Source organism: Ranitomeya imitator, chromosome 6 (genome assembly GCF_032444005.1).
Source record: "Ranitomeya imitator isolate aRanImi1 chromosome 6, aRanImi1.pri, whole genome shotgun sequence".
Classification (NCBI taxonomy): Eukaryota; Metazoa; Chordata; class Amphibia; order Anura; family Dendrobatidae; genus Ranitomeya; species Ranitomeya imitator.
Window position 1 is genome coordinate 244,317,163 of NC_091287.1, and position 21,733 is coordinate 244,338,895.

The following is a 21,733-nucleotide window of genomic DNA, read 5'->3' on the forward strand; positions in this document are numbered from 1 at the left end:
TGCAAGGATCATTCACCAGGCAGAACACGCAACTAGGTAGAGCAATTCCTGCTGAGGAACGTCTGTTAGTGACCCTAAGGTACATAATTTTGGAAAAGACACACCTGTAACTAATATTCTTGTTATAAAAGCCATGTTCTGTTTCTCTCCCCTCCCCCAATTTTATTTTCCACAGGTTCCTGGCTACCGGACAGACCTTAGGATCTTTACATTTTCATTTTCGGATTGGACTGTCCACCCTTTCTGGGATTGTTGGAGGCACGTGCCGTGCATTGTGTGACGTTCTGCGTGCAGAATTCCTCCCCCAACCCACAACTGAACTCTAATGTTTTTTGACACATTTACATTTCCTGGATTTGGTTTTGCTGCTTCCTCGGCCTTTTCCTTCCTATTGATACGTGGTGGGAGTATATGTCTGGGCTGCTGCACTCGGCTGCATGGTAGAAGTGGAAGGATGGGCTGCTGCACTCTGTTGCATGGTGTAGCTGGGTAGTGTTGGAACAGTCCTAATGTCCAGCGGTGGTTGTTTTGTGGTGGATAGTGCCACTGATGCTGTCCTGGAGCTTGTTGCTCTCTAGGGAATGAACTTGGTGCCAGCTGCTATCGGGACCGCTGCATGGCCTCGGCGTAAGCATCCTGACAGGCATTCATCACATAGAGCTGGAGACCAGGACTAAGGTTTTCTGTCATGCCCCGTTCTATAGCGGAAAAATAATGTCACGCCGGTCTATTAAGGTCGGCTTCCAGGCGGTCAAGGCGTCTGTGGACGTCCTGGAAAAATAATGTTCACGAGAGTGAACTCCCTATCCAGTCTTTCTACAACCGCCTTCATCCCAGCCTGGAAGACCGAGCTTAAGTGAGTAAACTCGGGCATGACTGACCTCTCGCCCCTGTCGACCAGACCCAAGTAAAATTAGTGGCAGAGGGCTGGGAGAAGGGAAATCCAGACGGACCGGCTTCCTGTTCCCCAGCCTGTGAAGCCTGCCTGGTTGCTCCATCGCTGGTGGATGATTGGGCCTGTTCGTTGGCTGGTCGATGAGGGGCCGCTCCAACAGAGGACGATCCAGGTTCTGTGGTGCTGCACCAGGTTCTGTGTGGAAAATAAATGAAAAACATTAGTAAAAAAAAATTAAAAGTTTAAATAATAGTAAGACAACACAAAAGATACTCACGTTTGCTGAGCAAGAGCAGACCTCCGAAAAAAAAAGCCGCTGATGTTACTTATATTTTTGGACTTTTTGAGCAGCACCACTTTGAACCCGAATCTCCTCTCTCATGTCCTTATTGCAGCCATCCTTCCTCGAACTTTTACTCTCTTCACTGTGAAGGAGGGGGTAAGAAAAAAAAAATTATTATAAAAAGACACCACCATTTACAGCAAAAACGACGCGTAAAAGTCCACATTGCAATACTTACGAAAATCCTTTCTGACTTGTGGCCTTGCATGGTTCCAATCGTCCAACAGCGATCTGGCCACTCCTTCCCAGAGTCGATGGATCAAGGTGGAGTTGGAATGATTCCGATCACGCGGTCCCACAACGCTGCTCGCTCTTGTGAATAAGGACTTCGTTATCGATATCCGGTTGTCCTTCCTCACGTTGTTGAACCTATAGATGAAATTAAAAAAAAAAAAAAAATTTGAAGTAAAACCGAAAACAAATTCAATTACAACTGTGATAAAGGCTACTTACACTCTTCAAATTTGAGATCTTTCAACGACTGTGTCTTTGTGCGACTCAGAAAAGATGAACGGATGGACTCTACATGCCTGGTTCCCACCATGAAGCATGGCGGAGGAGGTGTTATGGTATGGGGGTGCTTTGCTGGTGACATTGTTGTGGATTTATTCAAAATTGAAGGCATACTGAACCAGCATGGCTACCACAGCATCTTGCAGCGGCATGATATTCCATCCGGTTTGCTTTTAGTTGGACCATCATTTATTTTTCAACAGGACAATGACCCCAAACACACCTCCAGGCTGTATAAGGGCTATTTGACCAAGAAGGAGAGTGATGGGGTGCTACGCCAGATGACCTGGCCTCCACAGTTACCAGACCTGAACCCAATCGAGATGGTTTGGGGTGAGCTGGACCGCAGAGTGAAGGCAAAAGGGCCAACAAGTGCTAAACATATCTGAGAACTCCTTCAAGATTGTTGGAAGACCATTTCCGGCGACTACCTCTTGAAACTCATCAAGAGAATGCCAAGAGTATGCAAAGCAGTAATCAAAGCAAAAGGTGGCTACTTTGCAGAACCTAGAATATAAGACATATTTTCAGTTGTTTCACACTTTGTTAAGCATATAATTCCACATGTGTTAATTCAAAGTGTTGATGCCTTCAGTGTGAATGTACAATTTTCATAATCATGAAAATACAGAAAAATCTTTGAATGAGGTGTGTCCAAACTTTTGGTCTGTACTATATATATATATATATATATATATATATATATATATATATATATATATACATATATATATATATATATATATATGCCACTCCATATACCAGACCTCTGCCCTTCCCTAATAACCTCCCTCTCCAACATCACTGAGGGAGAGCTTACTCGCCTCTTTTCCAAATCGCACCTCACCACCTGTACACTTGACCCCATCCCCTCCCACCTGCTCCCCAACCTCACTGACATGCTCATTCCAGCCCTAACCCATCTCTTCACCCTATTGCTATCTTCTGGCACCTTCCCCTCTGCCTACAAACATGCCACCATCACACCCATCCTCAAAAAAAGTAGCCTTGACCCAACTGCTATGCCCAGCTACCGCCCCATATCACTGCTCCCGTTTGCTTCAAAACTCCTTGAGCAGCATGTCCATGCTCAAATTTCCTCCCACCTCTCATCTCTCTCCTTGACAACCTCCAATTTGGCTTCCGCCCCCACCACTCCACCGAAACTGCCCTGACAAAAATTACTAATGACTTACTCACAGCCAAAGCTAACAGACAGTTCTCCATCCTCCTCCTTCTTGACCTGACTTCTGCTTTCGACACAATCACTGCCTACTGCTACAGATTCTTTCTTCCCTTGGCATCAAAGACCTTGCCCTGTCCTGGATTGCCTCATACCTTTCCGACCGCACATTTAGCTTTTCTCACTCCCACGCCACCTCCTCATCCCACCCTCTCTCTGTTGGAGTCCCTCAAGGCTCTGTCCTAGGGCCCCTACTTTTTTCCATCTATACCCTTGGCCTAGGACAACTCATAAAGTCCCACGGCTTCCAGTACCACCTGTATGCGGACGACACTCAGATCTACCTCTCTGGCCCAGATGTCACCTCTCTGCTGTCCAGAATCCCGAAGTGTCTGTCAGCCATATCCTCCTTCTTCACCTCTTGCTTTCTAAAACTCAATGTAGACAAAACCGAACTCATCATCTTTCCCCCATCTCGCGTATCCCTCCTACCTGACCTATCTATTATGGTAAACGGCATCACGCTCTCTACCGCACCTGTAATCCGCTGTAACTCTTGACTCTGCCCTGTCCTTCAAACAGCACGTCCAAACTCTTGCCACCTCCTGTCGCCTCCAACTCAGAAATATTACCAGAATCCGTCCCTTCCTCGGCCCTCAATCTACTAAAACTCTTGTACATGCCCTCATCATCTCCCGCCTCGACTACTGCAGCACCCTCCTCTGTGGCCTTCCCGCTGTCTTGCACCACGTCAGTCCTCAACTCTGCTGCCCACCTAATCCACCTCTCTCCTTGTTCTCCCCTCTGCAAATCCCTCCACTGGCTCCCAATTCCCAAACGAATCCAATTCAAACTACTAACACTGATCTACAAAGCCATCCACACCCTGTCCCCTCCCTATATCTCTGAACTAATCTCCCAATATCTTCCCTCACGTAATCTCCGATCCTCCCAAGACCTCCTACTCTCCTCCACACTTATTCGTTAAAAAAAACAAACCAGTGCTTTCAGACCTCAAATAATGCAAAGAAACAAGTTCATAATGATTTAGAAACAACAGTACTAATGTTTTAACTCAGGAAGAGTTCAGAAATCAAGATTTTGTGGAATAACCATGATTTATAATCACAGCTTTCATGCATCTTGGCATGCTTTCCACCAGTCTTTCACACTGCTCCTGGTACAAAAATGTAAGCAGTTCTTCTTTGATTGATGGCTTGTGACTATCCATCATCCTCTCGATTACATTCCAGAGGTTTGCAATGGGGCTCAGGTCTGGAGATTGGGCTGCCCATGACAGGGTTTTCATGTGGTGGGCTCTAAATTTTTGCCAGAGCTGTATTGTTGGAAAAATGAGAAATCGCTGGTCAACTTAACCCAACTTCCTAAAAAAAATTATGTGTCAACCATTGTGCTGATGTAGATGTGGGAAATGTTAACTACTGTGTGTGATATGACTCTCTGATTTATAAAAATTAAAAGCTTGAAAATTAGAAAATTTTCGCCACATCTCCGTTTTTATCACAAAGAAACCCAATATAGAAGGAATGTTCCCACTTTCATGAAGCAAACTATAGCTGGAGTCAATAATCTCAGGATCAGTGGGATCCATTGAAGAGTTCCCGAGTTATGACCTCATAAAGTGACAGTGGTCAAAAATGTAACATTTGGCTTGGTCATTAAGGTGAAACCAGGCTTGTGGTGAAAGGGTTAATGACTAACATTATCGAACGCACCAACAGCGGAAGTCGCCAAGTAATCAGTGCACATAACGCAGTGTATAGGCGCCATTCACATTACATAGAGCCACGCCTCCCGTATACTGCTTCACTGCCGCCCGCAAACACTCCGTAAAGTTTCTACGGAAGCCGTCTAGCTGACTTTATCTGGTCCCGTGTGAGGACGTCGGCTCATGGAATGGCCGGATGAGCGTGATGACGTCTCACGTGCGTAGAAACGAAGACGTCTATTGGCCATATGGAAACTAGCGTTCATGTTGACGGGAAACGAAACCGTGCAGTTGAAGTGAGCGCGGCTGTGTTGGGTACGTCCTCCGTCCTGTGAACGTGAGTATGAGGGGAAAAGCTCTGGGTTGTGTCCGCGCCGTGAATTCTGGGAGCCGCCGTCGCTCTTCCTCCTGAAGCGCCCTGAGCTGACTAGCACGCGGCGCGCACTGAGTACCGGGAATGGCTGCAGCTCCTGGCTCGGTAGTAACGCGGGGCACAATGGTGCCGGCCCTGCTTCTCTACCTCACAGTCTCCGGAGCTGGGGGAAGGCATGGCTGCCATTGCTCTTCTCCCACGTTGTGGGCTGACCAAGGAAACCAGGGCGACAACCAGTGTGGCTGTCATGGTGGCTATTACAAGGGTTGCTAGCTGGAGTATTTTGTCTATTGGGTATCTGCCATTTAGGCCGTTGGGCAGTGTATGGGTGAGGAGATACACAGCCCCAGAAAGGTGGCAGCTGGTGTTACACTGTTGTCTCCCCAATGCAGGCCCCATTAGAAATGAATGAATTAAAGGGGTCATTAATGTTTAACCCCTTCCCGACCCATGACACTACGTAGGCGTCATGGAAAGATCGCGTCCCTGCAGATCTGGTGAAAGGGTTAACTCCCATTTCACTCGATCTGCAGGGACAGGGGGAGTGGTAGTTTAGCCCAGGGGGGGGGGTGGCTTCACCCCCCCCCCCCCGTGGCTACGATCGCTCTGATTGGCAGTTTCACTTTCAACAGCCAATCAGAGCGATTTGTAATATTTCACCTATTATAACGGGTGAAATATTACAATCCAGCCATGGCCGATGTTGCAATATCATCGGCCATGGCTGGAAACACTAATGTGCCCCCACCGATCGCCCAACCAGCCCCCCGATCTGTCGGGTACACTGCTCCGGCTCCCCTCCGTCCTGTGCGCCGCTCCCCCATGCTCTTGTCCGCTCCCCCCCTGCAGTCTGCTCCACCCCCCCCCCTGCAGTCTGATCCACCCCCCCCTGCAGTCTGATCCACCCCCCCCTGCAGTCTGATCCACCCCCCCCTGCAGTCTGATCCACCCCCCCCTGCAGTCTGATCCACCCCCCCCTGCAGTCTGATCCACCCCCCCCTGCAGTCTGATCCACCCCCCCCTGCAGTCCGATCCACCCCCCCCTGCAGTCCGATCCACCCCCCCCTGCAGTCCGATCCACCCCCCCCTGCAGTCCGATCCACCCCCCCCTGCAGTCCGATCCACCCCCCCTGCAGTCCGATCCACCCCCCCCTGCAGTCCGATCCACCCCCCCCTGCAGTCCGATCCACCCCCCCCTGCAGTCCGATCCACCCCCCCCTGCAGTCCGATCCACCCCCCCCTGCAGTCCGATCCACCCCCCCCTGCAGTCCGATCCACCCCCCCCTGCAGTCCGATCCACCCCCCCCTGCAGTCCGATCCACCCCCCCCTGCAGTCCGATCCACCCCCCCCTGCAGTCCGATCCACCCCCCCCTGCAGTCCGATCCACCCCCCCCTGCAGTCCGATCCACCCCCCCCGCAGTCCGATCCACCCCCCCTGCAGTCCGATCCACCCCCCCTGCAGTCCGATCCACCCCCCCCTGCAGTCCGATCCACCCCCCCTGCAGTCCGATCCACCCCCCCTGCAGTCCGATCCACCCCCCCCTGCAGTCCGATCCACCCCCCCCTGCAGTCCGATCCACCCCCCCCTGCAGTCCGATCCACCCCCCCCTGCAGTCCGATCCACCCCCCCCTGCAGTCCGATCCACCCCCCCCTGCAGTCCGATCCACCCCCCCCTGCAGTCCGATCCACCCCCCCCTGCAGTCCGATCCACCCCCCCCTGCAGTCCGATCCACCCCCCCCTGCAGTCCGATCCACCCCCCCCTGCAGTCCGATCCACCCCCCCCTGCAGTCCGATCCACCCCCCCTGCAGTCCGATCCACCCCCCCCTGCAGTCCGATCCACCCCCCCCCCTGCAGTCCGATCCACCCCCCCCCCTGCAGTCCGATCCACCCCCCCCCCCTGCAGTCCGATCCACCCCCCCCCCTGCAGTCCGATCCACCCCCCCCCCTGCAGTCCGATCCACCCCCCCCCCCTGCAGTCCGATCCACCCCCCGATGCTCCAATGCACCCCCCGTGCTCCGTTCCACCCCTCCCGCGCTCCGATCCACCCCCCCATGCTCCGATCCCCCCCCCCCGTGGTCCCCCCCCACCCCATCATACTTACCGATCCTGCCGGGGTCCGTCCGTCTTCTCCCTGGGCGCCGCCATCTTCCAAAATGGCGGGCGCATGCGCAGTGCGCCGGCCGAATCTGCCGGCCGGCAGATTCGTTCCAAAGTGCATTTTCATCACTGAGATAGATTATATCTCAGTGATCAAAATAAAAAAAATAATAAATGACCCCCCCCCCTCCGCCCCCTTGTCACCCCCATAGGTAGGGACAATAAAAAACTAAAGAATTTTTTTTTTTTTCCCCACTAATGTTAGAATAGGGTTAGGGCTAGGGTTAGGGGTAGGGTTAGGGTTTCGGTATGTGCACACGTATTCTGGTCCTCTGCGGATTTTTCCGCTGCGAATTTGATAAATCCGCAGTGCTAAACCGCTGCGGATTTATGGCGGATTTACCGCGTTTTTTCTGCGCATTTCACTGCGGTTTTACAACTGCGATTTTCTATTTGAGCAGTTGTAAAACCGCTGCGGAATCCGCAGAAAGAAGTGACATGCTGCGGAATGTAAACCGCTGCGTTTCCGTGCAGTTTTTCCGCAGCATGTGTACAGCGATTTTTGTTTCCCATAGGTTTACATTGAACTGTAAACTCATGGGAAACTGCTGCGGATCCGCAGCATTTTCCGCAGCGTGTGCACATACCTTTAGAATTAGGCTATGTGCACACGGTGAGGATTTGGCTGCGGATCGGCAGCGGATTGGCCGCTGCGGATTCGCAGCAGTGTTCCATCAGGTTTACAGTACCATGGAAAACCAAATCCGCTGTGCCCATGGTGCGGAAAATACCGTGCGGAAACGCTGCGTTGTATTTTCCGCAGCATGTCAATTCTTTGTGCGGATTCCGCAGCGTTTTACACCTGTTCCTCAATAGAAATCCGCAGGTGAAATCCGCACAAAAAACACTGGAAATCCGCGGAAAATCCGCAGGTAAAACGCAGCGCCTTTTACCCGCGGATTTTTCAAAAATGATGCTGAAAAATCTCACACGAATCCGCAACGTGGGCACATAGCCTTAGGGTTAGGGTTGGAATTAGGGTTGTGGTTAGGGTTGTGATTAGGGTTATGGCTACAGTTGGGATTAGGGTTAGGGGTGTGTTGGGGTTAGTGTTGGAGGTAGAATTGAGGGGTTACCACTGTTTAGGCACATCAGGGGTCTCCAAACGCAACATGGCGCCACCATTGATTCCAGCCAATCTTGTATTCAAAAAGTCAAATGGTGCTCCCTCAATTCCGAGCCCCGACGTGTGCCCAAACAGTGGTTTACCCCCACATATGGGGTACCAGCATACTCAGGAGAAACTGCGCAACAATTACTGGGGTCCAATTTCTCCTGTTACCCTTGAGAAAATAAAAAATTGCTTGCTAAAACATCATTTTTGAGGAAAGAAAAATGATTTTTTATTTTCACGGCTCTGCGTTGTAAACGTCTGTGAAGCACTTGGGGGTTCAAAGTGCTCACCACATATCTAGATAAGTTCCTTGGGGGGTCTAGCTTCTAAAATGGGGTCACTTGAGGGGGGTTTCTACTGTTTAGGCACACCAGGGGCTCTGCAAACGCAACGTGACGCCCGCAGACCATTTCATCAAAGTCTGCATTTCAAAAGTCACTACTTCCCTTCTGAGCCCCGACGTGTGCCCAAACAGTGGTTTACCTCCACACATGGGGTATCAGCGTACTTAGGAGAAACTGGACAACAACTTTTGGGGTCCAATTTCTCCTGTCACCCTTGGGAAAATAAAAAATTCTGGGCTAAATAATTATTTTTGAGGAAAGAAAACGTATTTATTACTTTCACGGTTCTGCATTATAAACTTCTATGAAGCACTTGGGGGTTCAAAGTGCTCACCACACATCTAGATAAGTTCCTTTCGGGGTCTAGTTTCCAAAATGGGGTCACTTGTGGGGGGTTTCTACTGTTTAGCCACATCAGGGGCTCTGCAAACGCAACGTGACGCCCGCAGAGCATTCCATCAAGGTCTGCATTTCAAAACGTCACTACTTCAATTCCGAGCCCCGGCATGTGCCCAAGCAGTAGTTTACCCCCACATATGGGGTATCACCGTACTCAGGAGAAACTGGACAACAAATATTGGGGTCAAATTTCTCCTGTTACCCTTGGGAAAATAAAAAATTGCAGGCTAAAAGATCATTTTTGAGAAAATATATGTATTTTTTTTTTTTTCATGGCTCTGCGTTATAAACTTCTGTGAAGCACTTGGGGGTTCAAAGTCCTCACCACACATCTAGATTAGTTCCTTTGGGGGTCTAGTTTCCAAAATGGGGTCATTTCTGGGGGATCTCCAATGTTTAGGCACACAGGGGCTCTCCAAACGTGACATGGTGTCCGCTAATGATTGGAGCTAATTTTCCATTTAAAAAGCCAAATGACGTGCCTTCCCTTCCGAGCCCTGCCGTGCGCCCAAACAGTGGTTTACCCCCACATATGGGGTATCAGCGTACTCAGGACAAACTGGACAACAACATTTGGGGTCCAATTTCTCCTATTACCCTTGGCAAAATAGGAAATTCCAGGCTAAAAAATCATTTTTGAGGAAAGAAAAATTATTTTTTATTTTCATGGCTCTTGCGTTATAAACTTCTGTGAAGCACCTGGGGGTTTAAAGTGCTCAATATGCATCTAGATAAGTTCCTTGGGGGGTCTAGTTTCCAAAATGGGGTCACTTGTGGGGAAGCTCCAATGTTTAGGCACACAGGGGCTCTCCAAACGCGACATGGTGTCCGCTAACAATTGGAGCTAATTTTCCATTCAAAAAGTCAAATGGCGCGCCTTCCCTTCCGAGCCCTGCCGAGTGCCCAAACAGTGGTTTACCCCCACATATGAGGTATCGTCGTACTCGGGAGAAATTGCCCAACAAATTTTATGATCCATTTTATCCTATTGCCCATGTGAAAATTAAAAAATTGAGGCGAAAATAATTTTTTTGTGAAAAAAAAGTACTTTTTCATTTTTACAGATCAATTTGTGAAGCACCTGAGGGTTTAAAGTGCTCACTAGGCATCTAGATATGATCCTTGGGGGGTCTAGTTTCCAAAATGGGGTCACTTGTGGGGGAGCTCCAATGTTTAGGCACACAGGGTCTCTCCAAACGCGACATGGTGTCCGCTAACGATGGAGATAATTTTTCATTTAAAAAGTCAAATGGCGATCCTTCCCTTCCGAGCCTTACCATGTGCCCAAACAGTGGTTTACCTCCACATGTGAGGTATTGGTGTACTCAGGAGAAATTGCCCAACAAATTTTAGGATCCATTTTATCCTGTTGCCGATGTGAAAATTAAAAAATTGAGGCTAAGAGAATTTTTTTGTGAAAAAAAAGTACTTTTTCATTTTTACAGATCAATTTGTGAAGCACCTGGGGGTTCAAAGTGCTCACTATGCATCTAGATAAGTTCCTTGGGGCGTCAAGTTTCCAAAATGGGGTCACTTGTGGGGGAGCTCCAATTTTTAGGCACACGGGGGCTCTCCAAACGTGACATGGTGTCCGCTAAAGAGTGGAGCCAATTTTTCATTCAAAAAGTCAAATGGCGCTCCTTCCCTTCCAAGCCCTGCCGTGCGCCCAAACAGTGGTTTACCCCTACATATGAGGTATCAGCGTACTCAGGACAAATTGGACAACAACTTTCGTGGTTCAGTTTCTCCTTTTACCATTGTGAAATCAAAGAAATTGTTGCTAAAAGATAATTTTTGTGACTAAAAAGTTAAATGTTCATTTTTTTCCTTCCATGTTGCTTCTGCTGCTGTGAAGCACCTGAAGGGTTAATAAACTTCTTGAATGTGGTTTTGTGCACCTTGAGGGGTGCAGTTTTTAGAATGGTGTCACTTTTGGGTATTTTCAGCCATATAGACCCCGTAAACTGACTTCAAATGTGAGGTGGTCCCTAAAAAAAATGGTTTTGTAAATTTCGTTGTAAAAATGAGAAATCGCTGGTCAAATTTTAACCCTTATAACTTCCTAGCAAAAAAAAAATTTATTTCCAAAATTGTGCTGATGTAAAGTAGACGTGTGGGAAATGTTATTTATGAACTATTTTGTGTCACATAACTCTCTGGTTTAACAGAATAAAAATTCAAAATGTGAAAATTGCGAAATTTTCAAAATTTTCGCCAAATTTCCGTTTTTATCACAAATAAACGCAGAATTTATTCACTGATCAGCTGGAGTCTGACTGCAGCGATCCGCACCCATGTGGCTCTGGGGGAACTTTTCTCCATATTCTAGAATAGCACAGCAGGTGAGACCCCTGACCATTGCTCCTCTCATTCTCTTAAGGGCTTGGTGGCCCCTGTAGGGATTAATGGGGTGGAGGTTGAGCATTCTGCTGCTCCATTCTCACAGGATAGAAGTTCCCTGAGCTCCCGATCAGTGTGGATTCCAGCGTACGGGTCTTCAGCAATCAGTGAGTTAACACCTATCCTTATGGATGGCTCATAACTTGTTCGTTATATAGGCCTGGTTTAAGCTGCTTGGGGTAAAATAAAAAGCCTTAAGGTACCTTCACACATAACGATTTCGCTAACGATATAGTTGCAACGTCACGCTTTTTGTGACGTAGCAACGATCCCGCTAACGATCTCGTTATGTGTGACAGCGACCAACGATCAGGCCCCTGCTGGGAGATCGTTGGTTGTTGGGGAATGATCAGGACCTTTTTTTTGGTCGCTGATCACCCGCTGTCATTGCTGGATCGGCGTGTGTGACGCCGATCCAGCGATGTGTTCACTTGTAACCAGGGCCGCGCTTAGTAACCCGATATTTACCCTGGTTACCATTGTAAAAGTTAAAAAAACAGTACATACTCACATTCCGATGTCTGTCACGTCCCCCCGCCGTCAGCTTCCCTGCACTGACTATCAGCGCCGGCCGTAAAGCAGAGCACAGCGGTGACGTCACCGCTGACTCTCCAGTGCTGTCACTAGTCTTTGACGAATGGGCTGCAGTAGTGGCATCACAACTGTATGTGACCACTGCAGCCAATCACTGGGCTTCAGTGGTTATGCCAATGTAGTAGGCACTAGACTGCTGAGATCATTGATTTGCTGCAGTCATAACATCACCATTGCTGTCATGTCACCAAAACTGAGGGCAGTGTTACAGCTGCAGGGGGATAAGGAATAATGATTCTTATTTTTCCACTGACCATACGTTTACTATAATAAAAAACAAAAAATTAATTTACTGAGGCTCTGTGGATGTGGTAACAAACTGAGCCGTACTCGCCTGCTGTAACTTCTGCGGATTCGGTGCAGGCCGTTCCCATTATTTAGCACCATCGTCAGAAATTGAGGTCACCATTCTATTATAGGACTACTGATGCTTGGGACTGGCTGCAGTGGTCAGCTGGTTAGAATGGCAGATCATCAAAGAAGCAGCTGGTAAATGCACTGTTCTAGTTATCTGACCGCTACAGACAGTCACTACCTCAAAAGCCCTAAAAATAAAGGTGGCTCGCAGCACTCCAATATTGGACAGTTACAAAGGGCACATAGGCACAAAAAGGACGCACCGTCAAATTTCCATATAGTCCACTTGGAAATATAACAATAGAAGAAAGAGACAGTGTCCCAACATTTCGACCAGCCATAAGTCTTTCAAGCATCCTTGGAAAAGTTCTATGACTGGTCGAATCATTGCACAGAATAAATTTAACCTTGATGGGATTTTCACCTCAATTAGGCCGGGTTCACAGTATTGTATCTGTGCGCAGCGTATAGATCCGCATGCGTCTTGAATACCTGTCTTTAACATTGTGTACGCAGGGACATGCATTTACATCAGTTTGTATGCAGATGCGTCCGCATGAGTCATTTTGCAGTGTCTGGCGAACGCAACATATCGCATTTTTTCGAGGTGTCAAATATGCGCTGGTATACGCATGTGGATGAGTGCGTATAAGCAACGCATTACTGTCTATGGGAACGCATTGGTACGCAAGGACATGCATACGCATGCGTTTGATGCGCTTGCGTACTTCAGACTGCGCATGTTCAGACTGCGCATTTCTCCTGGAAATATCGAACGCATGCGCATAAACAATGCAAACGCATGCAGCTTATTTTTTTTGTGTGTCAGGCGTAAGCTGATTCGGATAAAAAACGCAGGGCAAGCATGCGTTTTGTCATGCGTTTGCGCATGCAGATGATATGCTGCACACAGATAAACTGTTTACTTAGCCTTAGACACTGTCTCTAATACATCAAAAGTCCTGTGACAGAAGACTGGTGAGATCATCACTTCCAGGGTTGCTGGACAATAAAGGTACCGTCACACTTAACGATATCGTTAACGATATCGTTGCTTTTTGTGACGTAGCAACGATATCGTTAAGGAAATCGTTATGTGTGACAGCGACCAACGATCAGGCCCCTGCTGGGAGATCGTTGGTTGCTGAAGAAAGTCCAGAACTTTATTTCGTCGCTGGATCTCCCGCTGACATCGCTGGATCGGCGTGTGTGACACCGATCCAGCGATGTCTTCACTGGTAACCAGGGTAAACATCGGGTAACTAAGCGCAGGGCCGCGCTTAGTAACCCGATGTTTACCCTGGTTACCAGCGTAAAAGTAAAAATAAAAAAAACACTTCATACTTACCTACCGCTGTCTGTCCCCGGCGCTCAGCTTCTCTGCACTCCTCCTGCACTGGCTGTGAGCACAGCGGCCGGAAAGCAGAGCGGCCCTGCGCTTAGTTACCCGATGTTTACCCTGGTTACCGGGGACTTCGGCATCGTTGGTCGCTGGAGAGCTGTCTGTGTGACAGCTCTCCAGCGACCAAACAGCGACGCTGCAGCGATATCGACATCGTTGTCGGTATCGCTGCAGCGTCGCTTAGTGTGACGGTAACATAAGTGAGCATGGTTCAATTTGTTTCTTACTTTACTGAACATCTGACCACTTTAGGCTTCTTGCAAACATTGAGTAAATTGAGTTTTTTACTTCAGTATTTATAAAAACCTCCAAAACAAAGGAACACTTTATAAATAGACCAAGTACAATAAAAATGCAATGTTTATTAGACAATTAGTAAAACAAAGCAATAAAAATAACAAGAAGGAAAAATCACAGATGCAGAACAATGGTGGCTTTCCAGGTGTTGCAAAAAAATCTATTTCAACATAGTGTGGCCACCCACTGTCATGAGTTGTGGTTACTTGAGGATCCCAAGCCTAAAGCCCAAAAATTAAAGTGGAAAAAAATACTTTTATCCAGATTCAGACCGCTCATTGATCTTAAACGTCCGAGATCTTCCCATTTTACTCTGCACTGAATTTTAAAGCGATAATGCAGAGATAAGCTCATTGCACCAAATTGTGCAAGTTTGGTGGTTGGACTCGCCACAGAGATTGCAGAGATGGTAGTTAAGCATCTCTGCGTTCCTGATTGCTGTGTTTTTATCACTGAACAACTGAATTTGGTCTGTAGGGCTAGTATGTCAGCAGAGGGGAAATCACAATAAAGAGTTTACTAACATGTTAAAATGCCCCTCAAAAAGCATTACGACCTTAAGGGGGGGGGGGGAGGGCACAATGTCAGGGGCAAAGGCAGGGTCGGACTGGCCCACCGGGAGATCAAAGAATCCTCCGGTGGGCCCTCCCCCCAGAGGGCCCTCCCCCTCACCAGACTCCTGCTCTGTCCTGTATTTTAGCACATTATGATTGCAGGCACCCAGCAGTGGGTGTTATTCCATACCTGGTGCCGGCTGCCTGCACTGCTCAGTAACGTGATGTGAGGTGAGAACTTTCTCATCACCTGCTACGGCTTCTACTGATGTCTTGGCGCCGCTCTTTCAGCTGCCCAGTGCTCATGAGATCAATAGAAGCGGCAGCAGCAGCAGGTGATAGAAAGCTCTCACCTCACATCACCTGTTACTGAGCAGTGCAGGCGGCCGGCACCGGGTATAGAATAAACCGCACAGCGCCACACACAGCACAGAGCCACAGGCTGTGAGACACAGCCACACAGCGTCTAGAACGGAATTGATTTTTGGAGGGCATGACGTCACTGGAAGGGGCGGGGCCTCCATCAGACCAGTGACCTGATAACAGGAAGCAGCGCTGTGCTGACTGAGGCTGCTGGAGCCCTGTGACCACTAGAGGACCGAGGGAGCTGCACTATGGAACTGTGGAAGGAGAGGAATGAGGGTCTGCACAATGGACCCTTGCACAGATAGGAATGAAGACCCAGGATTCAGTGTGAGTGGTCAGAGGATGAATTTATTTGATGTAACTTGAAAGGGACTGTGTGGAGAAGGAGGGATGATGAGGGGGCTGGGTGGAGAAGGAGGGATGATGAGGGGGCTGGGTGGAGAAGGAGAGATGATGAGGAGGCTGTGTGGAGAAGGAGGGATGATGAGGGGGCTGGGTGGAGAAGGAGGGATGATGAGGCTGTGTGGAGAAGGAGGGATGATGAGGCTGTGTGGAGAAGGAGGGATGATGAGGCTGTGTGGAGAAGGAGGGATGATGAGGAGGCTGTGGAGAAGGAGAGATGATGAGGCTGTGTGGAGAAGGAGAGATGATGAGGCTGTGTGGAGAAGGAGAGATGATGAGGCTGTGTGGAGGAGAGATGATGAGGCTGTGTGGAGAAGGAGGTATGATGAGGCTGTGTGGAGAAGGAGGGATGATGAGGGGCCTGTGTGGAGAAGGAGGGATGATGAGGAGGCTGTGTGGAGAAGGAGGGATGATGAGGCTGTGTGGAAAAGGAGGGATGATGAGGGGGCTGTGTGGAGAAGGAGAGACGAGGAGGCTGTGTGGAGAAGAGGGGATGATGAGGGGGCTGTGTGGAGAAGGAGGGATGATGAGGGGGCTGTGTGGAGAAGGAGGGATGATGAGGGGGCTGTGTGGAGAAGGAGGGATGATGAGGGGGCTGTGTGGAGAAGGAGGGATGATGAGGGGGCTGGGTGGAGAAGGAGAGATGATGAGGCTGTGTGGAGGAGGGATGATGAGGGGGCTGTGTGGAGGAGGGATGATGAGGCTGTGTGGAGAAGGAGAGATGATGAGGCTGTGTGGAGAAGGAGAGATGATGAGGCTGTGTGGAGAAGGAGAGATGATGAGGCTGTGTGGAGAAGGAGAGATGATGAGGCTGTGTGGAGAAGGAGAGATGATGAGGCTGTGTGGAGAAGGAGAGATGATGAGGCTGTGTGGAGAAGGAGGTATGATGAGGCTGTGTGGAGAAGGAGGGATGATGAGGGGCCTGTGTGGAAAAGGAGGGATGATGAGGAGGCTGTGTGGAAAAGGAGGGATGATGACGGGGCTATGTGGAGAAGGAGGGATGATGAGGAGGCTGTGTGGAGAAGGAGGGATGATGAGGCTGTGTGGAAAAGGAGGGATGATGAGGGGGCTGTGTGGAGAAGGAGAGACGAGGAGGCTGTGTGGAGAAGAGGGGATGATGAGAGGGCTGTGTGGAGAAGGAGGGATGATGAGGAGGCTGTGTGGAGAAGGAGGGATGATGAGGAGGCTGTGTGGAGAAGGAGGGATGATGAGGAGGCTGTGTGGAAAAGGAGGGATGATGAGGGGGCTGTGTGGAGAAGGAGGGATGATGAGGGGGCTGTGTGGAGAAGGAGGGATGATGAGGAGGCTGTGTGGAGAAGGAGGGATGATGAGGGGGCTGTGTGGAGAAGGAGGGATGATGAGGAGGCTGTGTGGAGAAGGAGGGATGATGAGGAGGCTGTGTGGAGAAGGAGGGATGATGAGGAGGCTGTGTGGAAAAGGAGGGATGATGAGGGGGGCTGTGTGGAGAAGGAGAGACGATGAGGAGGCAGTGTGGAAAAAGGGATGATGAGGGGGCTGTGTGGAGAAGGAGGGACGATGAGGGGCTGTGTGGAAAAGGGGGGATTTTGAGCTTTGTGGAAAAAGAGGTGATACGGGGCTGTGTGGAGAAGAGGGGGGAGTGAGGAAAAAACCCATTTGTGAGTTCACCGCCACTGCGCTAGTGGGGATCTCACCAAGGTCACTGCAGTTCAGGGTCCTGGCTGAGAACATAGCCTCAGTGACTTGCCATAACCTCGATGAGGTTAGCCGGCGCCAGTGACCGGAGGTAAACTTTATACCTCCGATCACAGCTGTCTGACTGGCGGTAATGATTTTACCGCCGATCAGAAGCAGTGTTTGCCGCTCTGTCTTGCATCTGACAGAGTGGTAAACACTGGATGTATTGGCCCCCTATTCAAATGAATAGGGTCCAGGTACTGTTCTGGTACCCGAACCTGGACTCATTTTTAACTGTTCGGCCGGACTCGAACATCTAGGGGTCCGCTCATCTTTAATCCTGTGTCTAGTGTGTGACTGGTGTATGTATGGTGCGTGAGTGTGTCATGTGGCTAGCGTGTGACTGGTGTGTGTATCACGTGTATGTATCCTGTGTCTAGCGTGTGACTAGTGTGTGTCTCACATGTATGTATCCGGTGTCTAGCGTGTGACTGGTGTGTATGTGTCGTGTCTGTTGTGTGTATGTGGCACATGTCTAAATAAAATCTTTCTGTGCTTATAGAATATCATTGTTCTAGGTTTTACACAAAAATTATCTGCTGCCAATAAGGCCATGTTCACACAGTGCGTTTTTTACTGCGGAACCGCAGCGGTATTGCCGCTGCGGTTCCGCAGAAGTTTTCCATGCAGGGTACATAACAATGTAACCCTATGGAAAACAGTCATTGCTGTGCACATGGTCCGTAATTTCGTTTAAAAAGCCGCGCAGAATAGCTGCGGCAAAAAAGAAGGAGCATGTCACTTCTTTTTCCTGAACCGCAGCGGTTCTGCACCCATAGACCTCCATTGTGAGGTCAAAATCGCAGTAAAACCCGCAGATCAAAAATATATCTGCGGGTTTTACTGCGATTTGATGTGCAGAACCGCTGCAGCAGGAAGTGCGGGGGAGCGGGCGGAAGTGCGTGGGCGGAGTGTGGCTGCCCCCCCGTGCTCCGATCCCGCCCCCCCCCGTGCTCCGATGCCCCCCCCGTGCTCCGATGCCCCCCCCAGTGCTCCGATGCCCCCCCCCCCCCGTGCCCTAATCTCCCCCCCTTATACTTACCCGGCGTCCCGGTGTCCGTCCGGCCGTCTTCTCCCTGGGCGCCGCCATCTTGCAAAATGGCGGGCGCATGCGCAGTGCGCCCGCCGAATCTGCCGGTCGGCAGATTCGCTCCAAAGTGCATTTTGATCACTGAGATAGGTTATATCTCAGTGATCAAAATAAATAGTAAATGACACCCCCCCCCCACTTTGTCACCCCCATTGGTAGGGACAATAAAAAAATTAAGAATTTTTTTTTTTTTTTCACTAAGGTTAGAATAGGGGTAGGGTTAGGGGTAGGGTTAGGGGTAGGGTTAGGGGTAGGGTTAGGGTTAGGGGTAGGGTTAGGGTATTTTCAGCCATTTTAGCCCTAAAAAGCTTCCTAGGAAACACACAGTCTCTGCATAGAAAACTGCATAAAAAAAGGATCAAAAAACGCATCAAAAAACGCATCAAAAAAGGACAAAAAAAGGACCTGCGTTTTCTGCCAAGAGCTGCAGTTTTTTAAAAAAAACTGTCCTGAAAAAAAAAGGATGGAAATCCTGAACGTGTGAACATACCCTAAGGGTGCTTAACTAGATGGAAACTAAGGCTACTTTCACACTTCCATCTTCAAAATCTGCACGGGATCCATCAAGCCGTTGAAATGACGGATCCTGTGCAGATTGTGGAAAACGTGTGCACTGGGCCGTCTTTCTGACGGACTTGTCGAGGCTATGTGCACCTGTTGTGTATGCGTCTTCGCAGCAAAAACGCATACACAACACAAACCAGGTTAAAAAAAAATTAAAAAAAATTGCAGTGTTCTCACCTACCGGCGTTCCCGCGCAGCGATGCTCTTGGTAGCTAGCGTTCCTATTAATACACTGCGAAATCTCGCGAAAAGTCACAATGTATTACTAGGAACGCTTGCTGCCGGGAGCATTGGTGACGCTGCTCAGGACGTTGGTAGGTGAGAATATTGCGATTTTTTTTTTTTTTTTTTTTTTTTTTTTTTTTTAACCCCTTCAAGACCCAGCCTATTTTGACCTTAAAGACCTTGCCGTTTTTTGCAATTCTGACCAGTGTCCCTTTATGAGGTAATAACTCAGGAACGCTTCAACGGATCCTAGCGGTTCTGAGATTGTTTTTTCGTGACATATTGGGCTTCATGTTAGTGGTAAATTTAGGTCAATAAATTCTGCATTTATTTGTGATAAACACGGAAATTTGGCGAAAATTTTGAAAATTTCGCAATTTTCACATTTTGAATTTTTATTCTGTTAAACCAGAGAGATATGTGACACAAAATAGTTAATAAATAACATTTCCCACATGTTTACTTTACATCAGCACAATTTTGGAAACAAAATTTTTTTTTGTTAGGAAGTTATAAGGGTTAAAATTCGACCAGCGATTTGTCATTTTTACAACGAAATTTACAAAACCATTTTTTTTAGGGACCACCTCACATTTGAAGTCAGTTTGAGGGGTCTATTTGGCTGAAAATACCCAAAAGTGACACCATTCTAAAAACTGCACCCCTCAAGGTACTCAAAACCACATTCAAGAAGTTTATTAACCCTTCAGGTGCTTCACAGCAGCAGAAGCAACATGGAAGGAAAAAATGAACATTTAACTTTTTAGTCACAAAAATTATCTTTTAGCAACAATTTTTTTATTTTCCCAATGGTAAAAGGAGAAACTGAACCACGAAAGTTGTTGTCCAATTTGTCCTGAGTACGCTGATACCTCATATGTGGGGGTAAACCACTGTTTTGGCGCACGGCAGGGCTTGGAAGGGAAGGAGCGCCATTTGACTTTTTGAATCAAAAATTGGCTCCACTCTTTAGCGGACACCATGTCACGTTTGGAGAGCCCCCGTGTGCCTAAAAATTGGAGCTCCCCCACAAGTGACCCCATTTTGGAAACTAGACGCCCCAAGGAACTTATCTAGATGCATAGTGAGCACTTTGAACCCCCAGGTGCTTCACAAATTGATCCGTAAAAATGAAAAAGTACTTTTTTTTCACAAAAAAATTCTTTTAGCCTCAATTTTTTCATTTTCACATGGGCAACAGGATAAAATGGATCCTAAAATGTGTTGGGCAATTTCTCCTGAGTACACCAATACCTCACATGTGGAGGTAAACCACTGTTTGGGCACATGGTAAGGCTCGGAAGGGAAGGAGCGCCATTTGACTTTTTGAATGAAAAATTATTTCCATCGTTAGCGGACACCATGTCGCGTTTGGATAGCTCCTGTGTGCCTAAACATTGGCGCTCCCCCACAAGTGACCCCATTTTGGAAACTAGACCCCCCAAGGAACTAATTTAGATGCCTAGTGAGCACTTTAAACCCTCAGGTGCTTCACAAATTGATCTGTAAAAATGAAAAAGTAATTTTTTTTCACAAAAAAATTCTTTTCGCCTCAATTTTTTCATTTTCACATGGGCAGTAGGATAAAATGGATCATAAAATTTGTTGGGCAATTTCTCCCGAGTACGCCGATACCTCATATGTGGGGGTAAACCACTGTTTGGGCACTCGGCAGGGCTCGGAAGAGAAGGCGCGCCATTTGACTTTTTGAATGGAAAATTAGCTCCAATTGTTAGCGGACACCATGTCGCGTTTGGAGAGCCCCTGTGTGCCTAAACATTGGAGCTCCCGCACAAGTGACCCCATTTTGGAAACTAGACCCCCCAGGGAACTTATCTAGATGCATATTGAGCACTTTAAACCCCCAGGTGCTTCACAGAAGTTTATAACGCAGAGCCATGAAAATAAAAAATAATTTTTCTTTCCTCAAAAATGATTTTTTAGCCTGGAATTTCCTATTTTGCCAAGGATAATAGGAGAAATTGGACCCCAAATATTGTTGTCCAGTTTGTCCTGAGTACGCTGATACCCCATATGTGGGGGTAAACCACTGTTTGGGCGCACGGCAGGGCTCAGAAGGGATGGCACGCCATTTGGCTTTTTAAATGGAAAATTAGCTCCAATCATTAGCGGACACCATGTCACGTTTGGAGAGCCCCTGTGTGCCTAAACATTGGAGATCCCCCAGAAATGACACCATTTTAGAAACTAGACCCCCAAAGGAACTAATCTAGATGTGTGGTGAGGACTTTGAACCCCCAAGTGCTTCACAGAAGTTTATAACGCAGAGCCATGAAAATAAAAAAAAAATTATTTTCTCAAAAATGATCTTTTAGCCTGCAATTTTTTATTTTCCCAAGGGTAACAGGAGAAATTTGACCCCAAAAGTTGTTGTCCAGTTTCTCCTGAGTACGCTGATACCCCATATGTGGGGGTAAATCACTGTTTGGGCACATGCCGGGGCTCGGAAGTGAAGTAGTGACGTTTTGAAATGCAGACTTTGATGGAATGCTCTGTGGGCGTCACGTTGCGTTTGCAGAGCCCCTGATGTGGCTTAACAGTAGAAACCCCCCACAAGTGACCCCATTTTGGAAACTAGACCCCCAAAGGAACTTATCTAGATGTGTGGTGAGCACTTTGAACCCCCAAGTGCTTCATAGAAGTTTATAATGCAGAGCCGTGAAAATAATAAATACGTTTTCTTTCCTCAA

General features: G+C 48.3%; 1 protein-coding gene across 3 annotated transcripts in view; it reads left to right on the forward strand.

Annotated features, from left to right (window-relative positions):
• The first annotated feature begins 4,884 nt into the window (after positions 1 to 4,884).
• The window catches only part of LOC138642409 (uncharacterized), a 231,603-nt gene continuing 214,754 nt past the window's right edge, over positions 4,885 to 21,733 (forward strand). For 2 of the 3 annotated variants that reach the window (XM_069730540.1, XM_069730543.1), the window contains exon 1: positions 4,885 to 5,000. The gene's annotated coding sequence lies outside the window, so the exon portion shown is untranslated. The remainder of the gene's footprint in view (positions 5,001 to 21,733) is intronic. The other variant, XM_069730541.1, reaches the window with a different exon arrangement.